Source organism: Vombatus ursinus, unplaced genomic scaffold (assembly GCF_900497805.2).
Source record: "Vombatus ursinus unplaced genomic scaffold, bare-nosed wombat genome assembly UNPS02014812.1, whole genome shotgun sequence".
Lineage (NCBI taxonomy): Eukaryota > Metazoa > Chordata > Mammalia > Diprotodontia > Vombatidae > Vombatus > Vombatus ursinus.
The window spans coordinates 104,924,179-104,947,382 of NW_020954590.1; the positions used below are offsets into that span (position 1 = coordinate 104,924,179).

The 23,204-nt window shown below is 37.6% G+C and overlaps 1 protein-coding gene across 1 annotated transcript in view; it reads right to left on the bottom strand.

Annotated features, from left to right (window-relative positions):
* The window catches only part of LOC114054282 (zinc finger protein 704), a 334,268-nt gene that overhangs the window by 271,169 nt on the left and 39,895 nt on the right, over nucleotides 1-23,204 (bottom strand). The gene's annotated exons all lie outside the window — the stretch shown is intronic.

The following is a 23,204-nucleotide window of genomic DNA, read 5'->3' on the forward strand; positions in this document are numbered from 1 at the left end:
CCAGGTCTTAGCTTGTCTGAGGCAAAACCCATTCAGTGATCAAAAACTAGGTGAGAATTGAGGCAAAAGATGGCCTAGTTTGCCTTTACAAAAGAATTAATCTGGGAGGGGAAGACCCACAGAGTTTCAGGCCAAAACAGAAACAATTGCTATTTACATTCATTCTGAGCCATCAAAACCACAATAATGAGCAAGTGAAGCTTGGGCTGGGACTTACATTTTGGCCAATCAGTGAAAGCCAAAGAGATCTGGGTTTAAAAGCATAGTCAAGTAGCTCCATTTGAATCACAATGGGCTTTAACAAAGACTGGTTTTTCGGAGGAACATTTCAAGAATTTATGAGGCCCTTGACAGTAACAGGAAAACTGAGAAAGGTGTTGGTATAAGGACCTATTGAGTTGAAAATGTCTACAGGACATTCAGTTAGAAATATCCAATAGGCAAGAAACTGGAGCTCAGGTGAGACTAACTAACCTAACTCACTAAGGAAGAAAAGAGAGAAAGATCCCAACACCAGAGCAGGCCTGGAGTCACAGAATGGCAGAATCTAACAGTTGGAAGCAGCTAAAAAATGGTCAACTAGCCTTGGCCTGAATAGTCCCAATGAGGGGGAATCCATTACCAGTGGAAGCAGCATGGTACAGTAAAGAGAACACTGCCTCTGGAGTCAGAAGACCTGAGTTCAAATACTCCCTCTGATGTTTATTGCTGGTATTACCTTGAGCAAGTCTCTTAAACTCCCTGGGATTCCATTTCCTCAACTGTAAAATGAGATGGTTGGCCTAAACAAACCAAAATGCAAACCATCTAGTAAGTTATGGAGAAACATCCTCCATTAAGTGGGGAAGACAGAAGAAAATGGATTTCTGAATGGTCAGGAAAGAGAAAGCTAACAAGTGGAAACGTGGGAGAGATTTAAGTAATCTTATGAAACTGAGGTCTGCTCAAAGAGAAAAGTCACAGTAAGACAGGAAGAAAAGAAATATAGTATGTCTATTGGTAGAACATCAATTCAACATAATATCAATTCAGAGCTGAGAACATCAGCTTAGGAGGGTATTTTATTTAGAAAAGATATGCCCCTGCCAAAAAAAAAAAGAAGAAGAGATATGCCCTAGGGGTTTTGTATACATTAGGAAGACAACAAGAAACAATAATGTTAATTTTTTATTAATAAGACTTATCAGAGTGTTAGCTTCACTGGCACAGCCTTTGAGAACTCAAGATCATCCACGTGCAATTATGAGATATCGAGGTAGGATTACCTTCAAAGATGCTCAAATCTTCCTAATCTTAAAACAAAAATAAAAACAAAAATCTTCACTGGATCCTATCATCACTTCAAACTATCATCCTAAATCTATTCTCTCTTCCTCAAGTCAAACTCCTAGGAAAAGCTGTCTACATCCATTGCCTCCACTCTGTCTCCTCAAGTGAAACTGAAACTTCTCTCTCCAACCTTACCAATACTCTCCTAAATACCAAATCCAATATTCTCTTCTCAGTCTTCATTCTTTACTTCTCTGCTGCAGTGCCTGCAGACCACTCTCTGTTTCTGGATATTCTCTCCTCTCTGGGTTTCTGCGACACTTCGGTTTTCCTACCTGGCTGAGTGTTCCATAATAGTATGACCACTAGCTATAAGGTTTTCCCACAGCTCTATCCTGGGCTTTCTTCTTTCTCTACATTCTCTCTCTCAGTGACCTCACCAACTCCCACGAATTTAGTTATCGTCTCTATGCAGATAACAATAATTTAATAATGAGAACAGCTAGTATTTATATGGTGCTTTAAAGTTAGCAAAGCAATCTGCAAATATTTCATTTTATCCTCACAATAACCCTGAGAAGTAGACACTATTATTATCTCCATTTCATAGAGGAGGAAACTGAGGCAAACAAAAGTTAAGTGACTTGCCCAGGTTTACACAGCTAGTAAGTACATGATGCCAGACTTAAACTCTAGTCATCTTGGGACCAGGTCCATTATGTCTAAATCCAAACTCATTATTTCCCCCCCTAAACCCAGCCTTCTTCATGATTTCCCTATTTCCGCTGAAGGCACAGTCACTGTCCCATACATAGGTTCACAATTTCCACATTATTCTCAACTTCCCAGCCTCATTATATATTATTCCCCTTTGCATACTTTTTGGCCAAGCAAAGCTGGCCCATTCTTTCTCTCTGTTCCTCACACCCATATCTCCATATACCATCTCCTAGCGTTTCTACTGACTCTCCCCTTCGTGGAATGCAATCCCTTCTCACCTCTCCCTCAAAGAGCCCTGCTCTTCTTCAAGATGCAGCCCAAGCATCACCTTCCACAGAAAGCTTTTCCTGATCCTTCTCTGACTTCCTTGTAGTTATTTTAAGGGTTTTCTGTACTAATTTTTTACACATATACATTGTCTTCTCTGACATTAAAAGTAAGGATTGTTTCATTCTTTGTATCTGCTTCCCTAATGCCTAGCATGGTAGGTGCTTAACAAATGCTTGATTAATTTATTGACTTTTTAAGAGGGAAAAATAAAAGGCCAGAAAGGCTTCAAATACGACCCAGTAATCTGACACTGAAAGACTAGCTTAAGTTTAGAACAACTCATCACCAAAGGGAGTTGATTACCAGATGATGATTTTTTTTGGCCCCCAGTAACTCATGAAATCATATCCTAAGGAATGCAGGGGCTACCCACGTTGATGAAACGGAGCATTTTAGATGTATTATTATTATTACTACCACCTTACAGTTTTATTTTCAAATACAATATTTCATTTGATTTTCAAAGGAACTTTAGCAGGCTCTATAGGTACTAGTTATTATGATCATTCCCATTTTGCCAATGCATATAGCTCAGAGTAGTTAAATTATAGAGTTATGAGATGGACTTGGGCCTAGAATCTAGGTCTTCCAACTCTGAGTCTGTGGTACTCTTTACTTATTAAGAAGTCTATTTACAAAGAATCTGTTGTCCAAAGACAAGTCCATGTTCCTTATCTCAAGGTTAGCCATATGTGAAGTAGAAAGCCTCTCTGTAAATAAATTATGAATAATAAATTATAAAATTAATACATTTTATTTTAACAAATTATAATATAAATCAATTATAACATTAAATCTTATAATTTAGAGGGCACCTTAGTCATTTAGCCCACTTGTTACCTAAAATATGAATCTTCTCCATAACATCTTAAAAATATTTCATCTAGTCCCTACTTGAACAACTCTGGTAAAAGGAAACTTGCTGCCTCACAAGTCAGTCCTTTCTATTTTTTGGAGAGATCTCAGTGTTAGCAAGTTCTATCTTATACTAAGCCATAATCTACCTTTTTAGAACTTTCATCCATTGGTTCTGCCCTCTGGAGCAACAAAGAGTAAGTCTAGTCCCTCTTTCACATGACAGTCTAACAAATATTTGAGGGCCGTTACCGTGTCTTCCCTTCCCTGAGATAAAAGCCTTCCGCTCCATCAACTTAACCCTCACATGGCAAAGTTTCAATTTACCTCATCTTAATAGCTGCCCTCCTCCAGCTTCTCAGTGACCTTACTAATGTGTTCTCCTCAAAACTGAATGAAAAACCCTAGACCTGGTATGAATAGCACAGAATACACCTGATCAATCACCTTCATTCTAGATACAATTGATGCAGCTTAAAATCACTTTGGCCCATTTAGCAACCAAATCACACTGCTGACAGACAAGTTAAAGATTGAAATCAACCAAAATCTCCAGTTATTTTCCATATAGTTTTCTGTCTAGCTAAATCTACTGCCATGGCTGTATCATGCAGACAATTTTTAGAATCTATGTGCAAAATTACATTTTATCTTGTTAAATTTGATCTCTCATTCTATCCTCTCTGAATCTTTTAAAAACCTCATTCCGTCATATAACATTTTAGCTGTCTGTCCCAGCTTTGTGTCATTTGGTAAAACTGATAGGTATCCCTCAATCTCTTCATTCAAGCCATCAACAAAACTGTTGAACAGAAAAAACAGCAAAGATGTACCTGACATGTACCATTAGATAGTGATTTGAGACAAGGGAGGGGGAAGTGTATTTCAAGTATATTTGGTCAGACACAAAGCTGAAATTCTGAAAATCATTCTTTCCAATTGCAAACTTTGAGGTTTACATCACTCCTTAGTGAAATGCAAATATTTCTGGAATGATATCTAATAAGTATACACAAAATGAGAGCTTACTCAATTGGGTGAAGGGAAGGAAATCAGGAAAGGTCACATGTTGTAGCTGTCACCTGAGCCATACTCTGAAGCACACTAGGGATTCTTTAAGGTTCTGGAGAGGAGGGAATGCATTCTGGACATGGAGGAATGTTTATCCAAAGGCCTGGAGTAGGAGATATAAAAACATCTACCAGAACAGTGACACAGCAATGAAGAATGTGTGGACAGTAATGCAAAATGTTTAGCAAGGGCAGTAATGTAAAATAAAAGTTACGAAGGAGACAGATTATAGAGATCTTATTCTGTTCAACAGTTTTATTGATGCCTTGAATGACACAAAGATTGAGGGATGCCTGAATGACACAAAGCTGGGACAGACAGCTAATATATTATATGACAGAATTAGATTTTTGAGAGAATCAAATAGAATTATAGATTAAATTTAACAAGATAAAACATAATTTTGCACATAGGTTCTAAAAATCATCTGTACAATATGAACATGGGAGTAGATTTAGACAGACAGCAAACCATATCAAAAATACCAGGGCATTTTAGTGGATTTCAATATTCAATTTGTCAAATGCCTGACTGCAGATTTTATATTTTATGCTGGAATTAATATAGGGCCACTTGAGAGTTTTGATTAGGATAAGAGCATAGTCAGATCTATGTTTTGGGAATATCAATTTGACAATTTTGTAGCATAGACTGGAGAGGAGAAACATTGCAAAGAGATCCAGGTAAGAAGTGATGAGACCACGAATTACAGCAGAAGCACTGTAAGGGGACAGATGGGAAAGGTGTTGCATAGGTTAGAGACATGAAGACAAATTTCATCTACTTCAGAATTTTTGTTTAGGGTTAACATTGTTTGAACCCAGCCTTACTTCTGCTCCAATTCAGGTCTTTCCCACTCCTGAAGCCTACTCCAACTTTGTAGGAAAGTCTGATGACAAGAGGACAGGAGAAGAACAGGGGTATAGTTAGTGCTGCACTCGATAAGTCAGCAAATTTGGAAAACTCAACAGTGGTCACTGGATTGGAAAACACCAGTTTATGTCCCAGTCCTAAAGAAGGGTAACGCTAAAGAATGTTCAAATTACCAAACAATTGTGCTCATTTCACACCCCACTAAGTTTATGTTAAGATTCTGCAAGCTAGGCTTCAGCAATACATGAACCGAGAATTACAAGAGCAGGCTGGTTTTCAAATAAGCAGAGGAACTAAAGAGCAAATTACCAACATTCACTGGATTATGAAGAAAGCAAGGGAGTTCCAGGAAAATCTCTATTTCAGCTTCATTCACTACCCTAAAGCCTCTGACTGTGTGGATCACAACAATACATGGGCAAGTCTTCAAAGAGATGGGAGTACCAGATCATCTTACTTGACTGCCGAGGAATTTGTATGAGAGTCAAGAAGCAACAGAACCAAACACTGAACAACTGATAAGTAAACCAATCAGTCTGGGAAAGGAGTATGCAACAAGATTGTATATTGTTACCTTATTTATACAACTTATATAAAGAGTATATCATGCAAAATGCCAGGCTGGATGAATCAAAAGCCAGAACTAAGGTTGCCAGGAGAAGTATCAACAACTCAGATTGCAGACAATGTCATTCTGATGGCAGAAAGTGAAGAAGAATTATGAAGCCTCTTGATGAGTGTGAAAGAAGAGAGTGAAGGGGCAGCTAGGTGGCGCAGTGGATAGAGCACCGGCCCTGAAGTCAGGAAGACCTGAGTTCAAATCCAGCCTCAGACCAAACACTTGACACTTACTAGCTGTGTGACCTTGAGCAAGTCACTGAACCCCAATTGCCTCATCAAAATAAATAAATAAATGAATAAATGAAAGAGGAGAGTGTAAAAGCTGGCTTGAAGCATAACATTAAAAAAAAAAAACAAAAAACTAAGATCATTGCAAATGGTCTCATCACTTCCTCGCAAATAGAGAGAGAAGAAATGGAAGCAGTGTCAGATTTTGCATTCTTGGGCTCAAAGATAACTGCAGATGGCAACTGCAGCCATGCAATTCAAAGATGCTTGCTTCATGGAAGGAAAGCTATGGTGAATCTGGACAGTATACTAAAAGGCAGAGTTATTGCCTTGCCAACAAATGTCCCTACAGTCAAAGCTATAGTTTTTCCAGTAGCAATATATGGCTATAAGAGTTGGACTATAAAGAAAGCTGAGTGTCAGAGAATAGGCACTTTCAAATTGTGGTACTGGAGAAGATTTTTGAAATTTCCTTGGACAGCAAGAAGATCAAATCAGTCAATGCTTAAAAAAATTAATTCAGATCATTCATTGGAAGACTAAATACTGAAGCTGAAGCTTAAATACTTTGGCCACATAATGAGAAGATGAGAATCATTAGAAAAGACCGTGATGTTGGGAAAGATTGAAGGCAAATGGAAAAGGCGACAGCAGAGGAGGAAATGGATAGATAGTGTCATGGAAGCAAAGAACATAAGCCTAGACAGACTTCAAAAGATAGTGAAAGACAGAAGGGCCTAGAGTGCTATGGTTCCTGAGATTATGAAGAGTTGAACATGACTAAAAAATCACTGAACAACAATGACAACAAAATATTTAAGGACAAAGTCACCATTTCTTTTCTGAATCTGTATACTTCAGGTCTTGTGTAATAGCAGACCCCTTTTTCAAGCCAACAGTTAAGCACTAGAGTGACCCTAATGGAGAAACAGAAAACAAGACAAAAAGCTGGCAGATAAACTCCTGGAGAAATTTTTACCATCTCACCATCATCAACATCCTTCTTTTGGGAGCTGGCATCAATAGAAGAAATGAGGAAGGAGACAGTATTAAATTTGCTATCACCAAAGAGTAGCTGTAGTTACATCTTCCAGGAACTTCCATAGAGCAAACTTCTTAGCAATAAGTTCTCCCAGAAGATGTGGGAAAATTGGAACACTAATAATGCATTGTTGGTGGGGTTGTGAACTGATCCAACCATTCTGGAGAGCAATTTGGAACTATGCCCAAAGGGCTATAAAAATGTACATACCCTGTGACCCAACAACACTACTTCTAAGACTGTATCCCAAAGAGATCATAAAAATGGGAAAAGGACCCAAATGTACAAAAGTATTTATAGCAGCTCTTTTTGTGGTGGCAAAGAATTGGAAACAGAGGGGATGCTGAACAAGTTGGGGTATATGAATGTAACGAAACACTCTTATGCTATAAGAAAGAATGAACAGGTGGACTTCAGAAAAACCTGGAAAGACTTGTATGGACTGATGATGAGTGAAGTGAGCAGAAGCAGAAGAACACTGTACACAGTAACAGCCACACTGTGTGATGACTAACTTTGATAGGCATCTCCAAAAGACTCATGATGGAAAATGCTATCCACATCCAGAGAAAGAACTATGGTGTCTGAATTGAGGTGTTACTATTTGCCTTTTTTTTCTCTTCTATTTTGTTTTGTTTCTTCCTTTTCATGGTTACTCCTATTGGTTCTAATTCTTCTTTACAACATGACTAATTTGAAAATAAGTTTAATAGAAATGTATACATAGACCCTATATCAGACTGCACACTGTCTTGGGGAGGGCGGAGGGGAAGGAGGAGGAGAAAATTTAAAACTCAAAAGCTTATGAAGTAAACGCTGAAAACTAAAAATAAATTAATTCATTATAAAAAAAAGTTCTCTCAGATATTTTGGTCTGCAGATAAAACAATTTCACAATAGAATACAGGCTTCTTGACTATCTGAACCATCCTAAATTCAAAGAGGATCGTTATCAGAAAAAGAATCACAAGAAGATGATTTTTCTTCAGTCATTAAAAAGGCATAAAGGAGTTGCAATCTGCATTAGCAAGGGAAACATTCACACTAATAAAATCCTGAATCCTTTTAGTATTGTGATATAGGGGCAGCTAGGTGGTGCAGTGAATAGAGCACTGGCCCTTGAGTCAGGAGGACCTGAGTTCAAATCCGGCCTCAGACCAAACACTTGACACTTACTAGCTGTGTGACCCTGGGCAAGTCACTTAACCCCAATTGCCTAAAAAAAACAAAAAAAACTAGTATTGCGATATAATAATTTTAGTGGTTGTGAAACTATTTGCATAGGCTAGAAAACACCACTTATTTTAGCATAAATAGATATTGATATGGTGCAGGTTCTGAAACAGTCTAAGAATGCACTAAAAATGTTTTATTTTATTTATTTATTTTATTCATCACAGGTCATTGTGGACCCCCACTCCACTTGTGTGAGGAGAGCTCTTGAAAGACAATACCCTGAACAAAGTAAGCATTCAAGAAATGTATTTCAGTGTTGAATAAACAAATTAAGTAAATGCTACTTTAAGTCCTAAGACCCTCTTTTAGTCACCTAAAAGAAATATCAGGTTAAAAATTATGAAGCACTCTTAATAGTCATAATAAATTATGAAACACAACTACAAAGAAAAAAATTGCTCTTAACAAGAAACATCTACATTTTGCCAGGAAAACATCAGACAAGTGACAGACACTATATAAACAGCTTCTGTAAAATACAAAATTACGAAATGCATCTTATATTTAATTTCCAATTCAAATTCTTCTTAAAACATTGTGTCCTAGGCATTTTTCCCTCATACCTGCCTTATAGAATCATAGTTTACAGTCAGAAGAGACCCCAGAGGCCATCTCCTCCAACCCCCTCAATTTAAAGATGACAAGAAACAGGCCCAACAAAGTCAAGTTCTTTGTCCACAGTCTCCCAAGTTATAAGAATCAGAAGGAAGATCTGAACTTACATCTTCTGACCGAAGAGTCAGTGCTCTTTCTACTGTGCCATGTTATAACCTTAATGCTAAATTAGGAGGTGTACATACTGTGGGGTCCTCTGCTTTAAAGCAAGCAGTATCTCCTCCATTCTACCTCCAAGGGGAATTCATGCAGGAACACTGTCCAATTGCTATTCCAGCTGACTGTTGTTTCTTCACTTCCCATTTGTCCCAGATCTCACCTCCTCTAAGAAGCTGGAGAGAAAGACAAGGGAGAGAAGGCGAAGGAGAGCATAGCAGAAACCATAAGAATTTTTACATTTTGTTTTCATGGTAGTTTTAATATTCCTGAACCTCAATTTCTTCCTTCCTAAAACTAGGATATAATCATGGATGTTTAGGAAGTATTTTAATATCCAGGGTTAGAACATGATGTGTGTACAACATATTAGTTTCAGAAGAGTTAAACAGAAAAATCTTATACCTCTTAAAATCAGATTTTTCTTTTTCATTTCACAGAAGCTATTTATTATATTAATCAATTTAGATAAACATAGAATTTGGCAGTCCAGGTTTTAGAAATTAGGGGAGAGAGACTGTGACTGGATTTAATTTCACTGGCATAGGGAACTCCCTGATAAAGACACTCCCTTTATCAACACAGGTCAATACTTTCTCTGTATCTTTCGGTCTTAAAGGGTTGCCTAGATGGGTGAGAGGGCAGCGAGAGGGCATAATGGATAGGGTGCAGGACCTGGAGTCAGAAAAACTCATCTCTGAATTCAAATCTGGCCTCAGACATTTACTAGCTCTCTGACCCTGAGCAAGTCTCTTAACATTGTGTGCCTCAGTTTCCTCATCTGTAAAACAAGCTGGAAAAAAAATGGCAAATCCAGTATTTTTGTCAAGAAAACCCCAAATAGAGTCACAAAGAGTCAGACACAACTGAACAACAACAAAGGAATGAAAAGTTAAGTGACTTGCTCAAGGTCTCAGACCCAATATGTGTCAGATGAGGGACTTGAACCTAGGTCTTCCTAGAACTTCTGCTTCTATCCACTATGCTATGTCAACCCCCTTTAGAAATCAGCACTCAAAAAAAAATAAAAATAAAACTCCTTACTTTGATTCTTGAGGCCATACTGATTTACTGTATATTCTGAAAAAAAGCTACCAATTCTCAGCCACTAAATCTAGTACTATTGTTTTTAATAGGCCCTTTTGACTACATTATGATTTTGCTTAATTCTTAAGATAAAAAGAATATGAGCTGAGAAACATTTGAAATAGTAGCAAGAATAGGTAACTGAACATCTTAACAAGGACTCATTGAACCCCTAAGTTCAACAATGTTATCAATGCTATCAATGCTATCTAACCTCAGCTTAATAATTCAACTCATTTCACTTTCAAGCTAACTAGTGCCTGCTTTTCAAAATGAAATTTTAGAGACTGAGTTATATTGCATACAGTTGTTCTGTAAGTTAGTCTCAGGTTTGCAAGGTCTATTAAACATCCTTTTATGGTAGGAAATCCTATGGTATTCTCATCTTTGGAAACATTCTGTTGGTGTTTCTGTCAATACAGTGCTGGTATAAATAAATACATCAGATCTCTTTACTCCCACAAACTCTCTCCACTAGTGACTACGACTAAGAGAAACACTTTCTCCCTATAATTTATGCCACTGAAGCATACCAGAGCTCAGTGGTGTAGTACAAAGAACGATGAACTTAGAGTCACAAGCCCTGAGTTTTGCCATTTATGACCTGTGTGACATTAAAGCAAGTCACAACCTCTCTGGGTCTTCATTTTCTCACTTGTAGATAAAGATAAATTCAAAGGTCTCTTACAGTTCTGAATCTATGATATTGTGAACTGATACTCAATGTTTGAGAAGAAATGATCAGCATGACTGAGAGATCTCTGGTTAGTCAACCTCCCTCAGCCTGAAGTAGCTTCCCAGTATAGACCTTCTCCCATCTGCCACCCCCAATCTAAGAGTTTCTAAAACACAGTATGAGAAAAGATGGCGTCATTCCATAATTCTGAAGACAACATTTGAAGCAAAAAGTTTTTGCTTCCATCATATCAAGCTGTCAATTTGGGGCATGTCCAATATGACTCAAACTTTTCTCAATGATCTGATTCATATCTTTTCCGGGACCTCTTTCCCATCACTTAATTCCTGTAGAGATTTCAACTATATGTTTTGTATTTTTCCTCAAGATTCCTCTTTTCCTGCCAGGCAGTGCCTGGCACTCCAACCCTCGTCCTTTTCAGATTCTTACAATCTCTCAAATTCTTTCCTCAGTTCTTTCATTCTAGTCACATTCCCTTCGGTCTCTATTTTCATGACAGCAGGTTTCTAACCAGTCACTGAAACTGAATCATTCTCTTTTATTCAAGCCTCCACCAGAAGTTTATTATCCTATCAGAATACTCATAAAAAGATGATTTACCTAACAATGTACTTCCTTGTTGGATATGATGTAGATGAGATTGGATAGGCCAGACTATTAATACAAACGACATGCACATCTTAAAGAAATAGCTTGCTTTCTTAGAATTATACTAATGTTGCATTATTGGAAGGATTAACACTGATTATGCTAATAGTCCTCTATAATTTTTTCCTCTCTCAAGCTTACCAAGTACATCAGAATTTCCTCTCAACATTATTCACAAAGCAATAAAATTAAGAATAAGGTGGATAAAGTTTTCCTATAAGAAACGTGCATAATGGCACAAACTATCATAATAAGATGTGTGTATGTGTGTGTGTGTAATTCTTTCATCTTTTTACAATTAACAGTCCCCTTACATGAAATACATTTCAAAGTGCAGACTGACTCCCATGGTAACAAATTCAGCAGTAACTTACATTACACTTTGTGTGGAGAAGCTCTTTATACACTTTAAAGTACGGTACAAAGGTGAGCTATCAACGTGTCATTATCACCATTATTATTCCTGAAAAGTTGTGTGTAAAATCTTTTTGGGGTGATTTTGCTTTGAAAATTAATCCTATTTTAAATGTACAAGGGAAAAGTGCTATTTGAAGGAATTTTATTCAGGATTCTTGTAAACAATTATCCTCTCCCTTTATCTGCAAAGTAAATCTAAGGTGATTTTTTTTTTTAGGTTATACATGTGCAATTATGTGAAACATTTCCATATTAGTCATTTTGTACAAGACTCAAATAAAAGAAAAAAATGAAAGAAATAAAGTAAAAAATAGCATGCTTCAGTCTGTATTCAATCAATATCATTTCTTTCTCTGGTGGTGGATAGTATGCTTCATCATTAGTCCTCTGGGATTGTCTTGGATCATTGTATTGCTGAGAATAGATAAGTCATTCACAGTTCTTCATTGTATAATACGGCTGTTACTGTGTACAACATTCTCCTAATGCTGTACACTTCACTATGCATCAGTTCATGTAAGTCTTTCCAGGTTTTTCTGAAATCATTCTGTTTGTCATTTCTTATGGCACAATAATATTCCATTACAATAATATACCAGAGCTTGTTTAGCCATTCCCCAATTGACAGGCATCCCTTTGATTTCCGATTCTTAATCACCACAACAAGAGCTGCTATATTTTTGTACAAATGGGTCCTTTTCCCTTTTTTTGGGAAAAATCTATATTTTTGCTTAAAGTACAACCTTACCATTACAATGAGCAATTCACCCTAGAAAGCATCTCTAAGTTACCTAGCCTTGGGTAACAGCTTTCCCGTACTTAGCCTTTTAATGAATAATCAAGAGAACCCTATAACCAGATCAGAGGCAGTTTTTGGAGTATTTTTTAATTACTTTTTTTTCAGATATGAATTTTTGAGGGAGAAGGGAGAATTGTTTCCTGCCAAGCCTCAGGACAGGTTTGTCACTCATTAAAATTATAGTTTATATTTGTTAACATGAAATTATTATGTAATACAATGAAATAATGTCAATTTCCTGTTGAAATTCACATAATATGATTTAATTTAAAGGTAGGCCACTTAACCTGTCTGGGACTCAGTGAGGCATTTGGGTCAAATCATCTCTAAATTTCTTTCTAGCTTCTAAGTTATGTGGAATAGCAGCGACTATTGAGAGAATAAAGTGAATCTGATTTTAACAGAAGATTGACAAATAGGGGGCCAGTTCTTTGAGCAATCTACCTTACCTGGTACCTGGGAAGGCTCAGGAACCTCATTCTGTAAATACATGATGGTTCTTGAGGGAGGAGGTCCTGCCCCCGATTCAAAGCATGTACAGGTATTCTATGACATTTCCTTTCTATTTCTGAGCAGTGATGAAAAGCCTTTTAATTGGCTGCTTAGCAGAAATTGGGCATGCGTACATAAGGTACAGACAGACAAAATTATTCTCTCTCCCCAGGGGGCTGTTGAGTCAGGAGGAAACAATGTTATAAGGCTTCCAGTAGGGGATGTGAACACATCTCCCTGATGTTCTTCTATGTTGAGTTTTAGGTGAATGGAAATTGGAGATGGAATGGATTAGGTCACAATTTTGTGAGCTTTTCAAGGTCTTCTGACCCACCAAAGGTTCAGCAACAGGAGGCCTTAGGACAGTCTATTAGGAGTCGCAGCAATCAAGCTTGGTAAGGGTCCACTTCTGAAGGACAACCCCCTTAAGTTGTTCCAGCGGGCAACTGACCCAGCAACTGAAACATCATGTCCTGCAACTCTATGCCACATCCAGAAGTAAACCTGGTAGGGCAAATGTCTGGTAGTCTTCGCTAAAACTTGAGTCTGCTCTGCATCAAAGTACAGAGGAGAAAGGGTTTCCCCAATTAGAGAAATGCTTTTGGACTTCATTTCTGGCCACATCTTTTTTTAGCAAATAATCCTCTATAAAAGTTCACTGGTGTTGTCAATGATGTAGATGAAATATTAACAGGTTAACTGGGATTGGGGTGGTGAACAATGGCCACTGCTACTGGAAGCAACATTATTGAATAGGGGCTCAAGAGCAATAATAATAGCTTTCTTTCTATACATATTCCAACCTCCAGAGTTACTCCTAGGTCACTGAAGGTGAAAGTAGCTATGCTTTTCAGGCTTAACCTGTTAGTGGATTTAGAGATGGGAAAAATGAGCTCAAAGCTTATATATGCTATATTTTAATAACAATAAGAGCAGCTAACATTTATATTATGCTTACTATAATCCAGGCACTGTACTAAGTACTTTACAACTATTATCTCATTTGATCCCTACAATGACCCTCAGAGGTGGGTACTATTATCATTCCTACTTTCTAAGTGAGGTAACTGAGGCAAACAGGTTGCGACTTGCCCTGGGTCACAAAGCTACAAAGTGCCAGAGGCCGCATTCGAACCTTAGGGTAATATTTTTATTACATTATTCAGAAAACCTTATTTATGTTGTTTGAAACCAGTTTTCTGTGGCTGGGATACTGTCTAACCCAAAAGTTTACTACAAAGGTCAGGATAACCTCAGACACCTCGGGGAAGCCAGGCAGGGAATGCTTAAGATCCTACCCTGGTCAAGTTTTGGGTCCACATAGTGCTTCTGTTTTGGGTTCCCCAAATTTAAATGTTTATACTTAACTAATGTACATCTCAACGGATCTTGTCTGGTAACTGCTCTCTCTGTAAAATTGCTGAACTGCTCCATGGTGTTCTGAAGTTCCTGTGCTGGTACTCTGGTCTGAACCCTATGCAAACAGGTCTCACTTTACAGTAATCTACATTATACAAATTTGACTTAACATAAGTAATTCTGAAAGAAATCCACTTTTCAAAAAAAAAATTTTTTTTAAACCCCACCTATGTTAACTTTACTGTACAGTGCTGTGCTCTCCTTCTATGTGACCAGTTCTGCCATGTTCTTTCTCTTGGTTCCAGCCAAGCCCCAAAGTGACTGCCCCAGCCCTATGTGCTCTCCAGCTCTCACTTCTCTGACCCTGGCCCCAACATGTCCTGAAACCATGGACCAGTCCCCTCCCTGCGTGGCACACAGACTCCTCCTTCCCTCCCTCTCTCTACCACATCCACAGGAAAATTTGCATTATATTAAAATCACTTTATATAGAAATCTGCAAACAGTCCAAAGGGAGAACTGTCTATATAATGTAAACCTCACAGAGAATCAGAAGGAAGCCTTGCATTCTTCTAGCTATCTCCTTTGCCAAATGACCAAAAAAAATTTCTTTCTAAAACAATTTCAAGTTTTGAGATTCATTCTTGTGACTAACAGAATTCAGGTCTTCCCAATGCCAGGCCCTGCACTCTATCTACTGAGCCACCTCCATGCCCAACTCCAATCCATCCTCCATTTAGCTACCAAAATGATGTTTCTAAAGCTGAGGTCTAACCACGCTACTCAGTAAACTCAGTGGCTCCCTATTACTTCCTAGATCAAAAACAAACTTGTCTGTTTAACATGTATTTGAAGTTCTAGAACCCAGCTCCTTCCTAACTTCCCAAGCGCCTTACACCATAAACCATTTCATATACCTTATGATCTATTCTTCTACCTGCTGAACCTGATCCGTGTTACTCTACCCCTCCCTCGCCCTTATGTCAGGGTCCTTGATTTCCTTCAAAATTCAGTTCCACATCTCTCAACACAATAAGTAGTATTTATTATATGGGCTTTCTCGAAATGGAAACTTCTTGCTATTTATTTTGAATCCTCTCATGTTCTGCTCTGCACATGGCATGCTTTTTTTTCTTTTCTTATACTATATTTAAGTTTCAATATTTAAATTTGTAATATGTTTCTTTTTCTTTTCTCTATTGTATTTAAGTTTTAGTATTTAAGTCTAGAAGAAAAAAAAGATTCAGTTCCACTACCACCTTCTGTAGGAGCCCCTACCCAAATTACCACTGCCTTATCTTCTGAGATGACCTTTCACCTAACTCAACATCTTGTGTGTATCTAGTCATTTACATGTTTCTTCTTCAATAAAAAAGTTCTAGCAGGACAAGGGATTTTTTTTTTATTTGCCTGTCCTTGTACCTCTAGCCCAGACCTGCACAACTCTGCAGTAGGCAGTAGGAACAAAATTAAAATAAGCTAAGCTTCTTCTAGCTGCAGATAGGTTTTTAGTGGCTCACTTTCCAAGAAAAGGTATAATTAATGATTAAACTACTTTGCAAATAAACTATATTAAAAAAGAGAAATTTCAATATCAATTAATTACACTTATTACTTAAGATTTTTACTTATGAAATCATATTAATGTTTTAAAAATTACTTTGCTAAGCAGTACAAGGTTTAATACATTTGTCAGGTTTTTTTTACCGTTTACATTTAGTTAATGGGATGTATTACACTTCTTGTCAGCAATCAGTTTATTGTACTCCAGAGTCATTTTTGAAGCCGATGTTTTCAAAATATCTTCAAAGTATTCATCGATTAGAGTTGATCATTGCTTGTTTTTATTCAAGTTCATAATGGAGAAGGTTTGTTCACATATGTAGGTACTACTGAATATGCTGAAAATCTGTAAAGCACCATCTCACAGATTTTTAAACTTTCCCTTGTCCAAATTCTTGTAGAAGTCTTGAAGTCTGGTTCCTCCGCTTTTATTTCAATAAACTGTTGAGCACTGAAGTTCAACAATCTCTAGCTGTAAATGCGCAGGGAGTTTCTGTGGATCCACAGAGAAAGGATCTTCAATTAACTTAAATTTAATGTCATCTTCTTTGGATAGTGTCAGTCTTCTGTCAAACTCCTGGATCAAAAGTTCAATGCCGTCTGAATATTTTTCTCCTAACTCAGCATGTTCACACAATGGAATATGTTTCATACACGTAGTAAAGTGGTACATTTCTCCTTTTGACAGTTGGCTTTTGAATAGCCTCAGTTTCATTTTGAAAGCCTTTACTGTAGCAATAATTTGAAAAATAAGTTGACTTTTCCCTTAAGCTGTAAATTCAATTCATTTAGATGACCTGTGATGTCACCTAAAAAATAGAGGTCATTATTCCAAATTTCATTATGCAGCTCTGGAAAATTTTTCAAGTCATTTTCTAAGAATTGAATAATTTCTTCCTTGAGAGCAACAAAACATTACAATACTCTTCCTTGGCTCAGCCAACAAACTTCTGTGTGACAGAGTACATCATCACAGGTGGCACCATGTTTTAGTTCCCTTGAACAAATTATAGTTTACAATCAAAAGTACCACGGACATTACATGGTCAAAATTCAGAACTTTGCTGCATAACACTTGCTGATGTACAATGCAATGATACTTAGTTATTTTTTTTTTTTGCCAGCAAACTCTTCAATAAGAGTTACTGCACCAAGGTTTTTCCCACACATAGATGGAGCACCATCAGTGCAAATGGCCACTAAGTTTTCAAACAGTATGCCTAACTTTTCAGTTACACACTTGTTCACTTGATTTGAAATTTCTTTTCCAATAGTTTGACCACACATGGAGTACAAACCAGTCAGTTTCTCAGTTACTTCAAAGTTGTCAGTTTTAGAAATCTAAAAACCAACCTTAGAAGCCACCTCATTTTCTGAGTTTATTTTCTTGAAAAATCGTTGTTCCCCACTGAGATTTTTCAATGATTTGGATGCTTTAATTTGTTTTTCATTGGTGTCCACTTTGCTTAAGTCAGAATATTTTGATTTGAAGTGGCGATGAAGATTATATTCCTTCGGAATGGCTATTACTTCTAGACAAACAAAGCAAAATATTTCGTCTCTCATATAAGTAAACAAGTATCTACTTCTCCACTCCGGGTTAAACACTCTATATTCTGATTAGATCTTCCATTTCTTTTTATCACCTATTTTACAAAGTCACCCCAAAAACTTCAATGTTATAACCAAAAAATCTTCACAACAGCTGCTCACATATAATGTAACTTGGAGGGTGGCCACACAGCAAGGGATGAGAAGAAGCCCTCAAGTTGATACCGCTCATCTCAGAGCAGGTGTCAGATGCATTGGCGTATGGCTGCACTCACTTTGTCTCTGTTCAATGCCAGTAGCCACCGAAAATACAGCAAAAAGATACGACTCGCATTCCTCTCAGACCGGAGACAGACTGACGATAGTTGGCTGCCAAGGGTCTTGTGACAAACAGGAGAGAGTGCACAGTGGCAACCCACCACCAAGTTATGTGACGGGCATAATAGTGAGTAGTGGAAGGCAGGTTAAACGGGGAACAGACAAAGCACTAGTTACATCTTTACTTTCCTTTACATCCTCTATATTTTTTAGGTTGCCTGAAATTCTTTGGCGAGACACAAGTGGCCTGCAGGCTGCATGTTGAGCAGGCCTATGCACAATGTCTGGCACAGGGGGAGCATTTAGCAAAGCCTCTTTGACTAACTGTCATGCATCTTAACCTTTTTGTCTTCTTTCTGCTTTTCTCATTTCTTTTGTTCCTCTAACTCTGAATTTCCATTTTACATTATGTCTGTGGCCTCTTGTCGTCTGCATCATTACTCATGTATTTATTATGTCTTACTTTGATTTTGACTACATTCCAGGAAAATGTATGCCTACTGTTCTCTTTGGTTATGTTGAACTCTTGCGGTGAAAGCCAAGTATAAAATATTACTTGGCACAAAGGAAGAGAAATAATTTAGGATTAGTATATAATGTGTTAAAGCTGGGCAACACCTTGGTTGCATTCCTGTCGTGCCCTGAATGACTTCAGAGAAGGGTCAAGGCATTGTGATGAAAGCCTTTTGGACTGCCCCAAGACCCCCAACTTTGTTCTGGAGTCAGGCTGCAAGTTTAGTTAGGCATTGAAAAGGACTTAACAATTATAATAAACTCTGTTATCTGGTAAACTTGTCCAAAGTAGTTGGAGAATGGAGGTTAATCATTCTCTCTGGTTAATATATCATTACCACTTCAAAGGATTAAGATAAAATTAATTATTATTATGTAATCTAGATATGTTTTATCTATAGATAGATATAGATACGTACATATATTTAATCTCAGAAGAAAGGCACTAGCACTGAAGACTAAGAAAGGCTTCTTGCAGAAAGCACAATTTTAGTTAAAATCTAAAGGAAGCCAAAGAAACCAGGAGGCAGAGATGAGGACAAAGAGAATTCCAGGCATGAGAGAAAATGAAATGTCTTCTTCAGGGAACAACAAAGAAGCCGGAGTTATGGCAGTATAGAATAAATACTTGGAGAGGGGTAAGATATATGAAGACTGTAGAGGTAGGAAGGAGCCAAGTAATAAAGGGGGTTGACAGCCAAACAGAGGATTTTATATTTTATCCTGGAGGTAATCAGGAGACACTGTAGCTTATTGAACAGGTGAGTGACATGGTGAGACCAATGCTTTAGGAAGATCCTTTTGATAGCTGAGTAGACAACAGACAAGCAAGTATGTAGAAAGACTTGAGGTGGGAAGGTCAATCAAAAGGCTACTACAATAGTTCAGGTGTGATGGAAAAAATGGCCTATATCAGGGTGGTGGCAAATGTCAGAGGAGAGAAGAGGGGTATAAACTGTGATGTGGTGAAGCTACAAAAGATAGGAATTGGGAAAAGATTGGAAGAGGGTAGGGTGGTGAGTGAGTAAAGAAGCCAGATGACCACTGGGTTGTGAACCTGGGTGATTGGAAGGATGGTGATGTCCTCAACAGTAACAGGGAAATTAGGAAGAGAGGAGTATTTTGATGGAAAGATAATAAGTTCAGTTTTGTACACGATGAACAGCTTTTTTAAGTTCACTACCTTGAGTTGGATGCTAAAGTAATTCTCCTTAAGGGAAGATATGACCATGTGCTCCCCTACTTAATCAACTCTAGTGGTGGCCTATTGCTTCCAGGATAAAATTAAAACTCCTCTATTCAGCTTTTAACTCCCTTCACAACTTTATTCCATCTTATCTGTCCAGCCTCATTCCATCTCCAACTTAAAGATCCATCTGACTCCCCATCCCGGCTCTCTTTGCCTTTGAAATGGCCATCCCATGTGCCTGAGGCTCTTTCCCTACCTCAATTTGCCTCAAAGCACCCTTCTCTTCCTTTAAGATGTAACACAAATACCGTCTTCATCATGAAACCTTTTCTGTTTGCGTTTTCTCTCTCAAACTACCTTGTACTTAACTACTTTATATATATTTATATTTATTCACTTTACATTTGTAGTACATATATTTTTAAATGTACTCATTCCCATTGGAATGTAAGTTCCTTGAGAGGAGGGATTGTTTCATTTTTCATATTTGTATTACCAGCACCTAACACAGTGCTTAGTATACAGTACATGCTTATTGATTGATTAAATACCTTTAAAATAAAAATATATTTAATAAAATTTTATCCTTCACTGCTTCCAGTTGTCTACTTGTTATTCCTCATTGCAGGACCTTCCCTCTCCATTCCTTTACCCAGTAATTGTCCTTTTATGCCTGAAATGACCTCTCTACTCACTTCAACCTTTGGGAATCCCTAACTTCCTTCTCTCAGGTGTCAACTCCTAACAATAACTAACATTTATATAGGTCTAACTATGTGCCAGGCATTGTACTAAGTGCTTTATAATTATTATCTCCTTTGATCCTCACAACAATCCTGGGAGGTAATTGCTATTGTTATCACATTTATAGATGAGAGAACTGAGGCAAACAGATATTAAGTGGCTTGCTCAGGGTCACACAGCTAGTATCTGAGGTCACATTTGAACGCAAGTCTTCTTGACTTGAGGCCTAGCACTCTCTCCACCAAGCCACCAAGCTGCCCCAATATCTGTCTCTTACCTTTCATTCAAGAGATGACTACTAGAATTGAACTCTAACAGCATATTATATCTTTGAGTAGCTTGTTTTTTTACCTTTGCAAAAATGCTTTCAAACACTTCACTCACTGTTGGAGTCTTTTATCATCAGTATGATTATCATACACTGATTATTTGTGTCATATTGTCACTAAAACACATTGAACAAATTATAATTGCTAGATTGGCATTTAGCACATTGCTACTCAGGCATTTGGAAGGCAGCAAGAAAGAGTCAACCATTAAAACTGTATTTTGAAAACTGAAAATCAATGTCTTCTTCAAATGTGGTTAGAATAATTTTTTTAGGCAGCTGTACTCTTGATATTTAAGATAACCGATTATACATTTAGCAAAGGCTGAAACATGACAGAAAATACTCTTCAAACTTGATGGGCCTGGAGACTTGGCAGAATAGCATCACCTCCCAGAAAACATGTTAAACCAAGTTTACATTCACATCTCCAACCCTCTATGTATGACTATTCCACCCTCAAATTTAATGCCCCATTCTGCCTTTTCAAAATGACATAGTTGGTTGTTCTTATTGAGTAGCTTCATACTTCTTCTATGGTTGGGTTTAGTGAAAGCTTGCTACTCTTGGGGAATTTGGCTTCCCCTAATATTCCCCTTTATCTCAAGATGTGGAGTGTCACTCCTCCTCTCACTTGTTCCCCCCACATACATTCCATATACCCATATAGAGCTCTGCAGCATGGAAACAGGAAATTGATTATATCCTCTGTGGTACTATTACAGTATAAATACAGGAAATACTCCATAAAGTATCTTAAAGGTTCCTACATATTTTAGTTAAGGGAAGGAAATAGATCTGCAAAGTGAGTCCTACCCCAGCATCATCTAATCTTTTGAATTTTTCACTGTCTGAAAGCATAAGTCTGTTTACTTGACTCCCTACTACAGAATCCTAAATGGGTTTTTGGAATAATATGGGGAAAAGGCATGTAAAAATTCTACTCACAATAGCAAACTGTTTTTTAAAAAAAAGATTTGGAAGATACATGAAGCCGTTCAATACAAAAAAAGGAAAAGATATCTTTCTGTTAGGGGAGTGAAGAATGTATAAGAAGACTGGAAAAGCAGGAAGAGGTTGAGTTGTGAAGACCTTTCAATTTTATATTTTACTTTGTGTTTATCTTTCTGTTGGATTTGTCCAGTTCTGAGAGAGAAACATTAAAGTCTCATATTATTGTTGCTATGTCTTTTTTTCAATTCAGTTAACTTTTCCTTTATGAGTTTAGATGTTAAGACATTTGGTGCACATAAATTCAATGTTAATGTTGGTTCCTTGTCTCTGACTACTTTTAAGCATAATTCAATTTCCTTATTTATCTCTGTTGATACTATTAACTTTGATTTGTACTTTGTCTGATAGCATTATTGCAACTCCTGCTTTTTTAGATTCACCTAATGTACAGTGAATTTTATTCTAGTCTTTCATTTGGATTCTATGCAGCTCTTTGCTTTTTAGATATGTGAACTTTTATTTTCTGATTTTTGGTCTATATCTTATTTAGTCCTTCTCTAATCTCTTTGTATTCCTCATGGTGTTAAAGTTTCTAAAGTGTCAGATTTAAGCTCCCTCTTCTAAATAATTTCTATGTTGTTGTTCGGTCATTTTAGTCATGTCTGAATTAGAGTTTTGTTGGCAAAGGTACTGGAGTGGTTTGCCATTTTCTTCTCTAGTTCATTTTCCAGATGAGGAAACTATGACAAACAGGGTTAAATGACTTGCCCAGGGTCACTCAGCTAGTAAGTATCTGAGGCCAGATTCAAACTCACAAAGATGAGTCTTTTTGACTACAGGCCAAGCACTCTATGTACTGCACCACCTCTATTGTCCTTCTAGATCTTACTCTACTGTTCATTTTTTTTTCTGTTGTATCTCACTTGGGGAAGTATCGATTCATGAGGGAAACCATGGGAGTAACAGTACCTCTTGGTAGAATTTATGTTGTGTCCCAAACTGTGGTCTAATTTTTTTTTTTTTTGGCTAGGCAATGGGGTTAAGTGACTTGCCCAGGGTCACACAGCTAGTAAGTGTTATGTGCCTGAGGCCAGATTTGAACTCAGGTCCTCCTGAATCCAGGGCTGGTGCTCTATCTACTACACCACCTAGCTGCCCCCTTGTGGTCTAATTCTACCCCTTGCCCTTTCTATGATCGTTACTGTTCCCACTAGTCATCCTATTTCACCTCCAGGCCCATGTCCTCCCACCCTTCTGAGCTGGCCATAGGAGCTCCAATTTACTTTTTCTACAAGCAGTTGTTGATGGAGGCAAAAACACTCTCAGTCTCAGAGTCTCTCAGTCTAATAATGCCTCCCAGATTAAATTTATCATAAGGTCGCCATTTTCTTATTGTAAACATATACCTCTTTCCACATAGGATTGCTCTTCAATATGATCACATCCCTCCACAGGGTTGAGACCTCCCCTTTAGTTTCAAATTCTCCTTTCTGCTATCCCTCCCATTCTCCTGCTGCCCTCTTTTGCTGA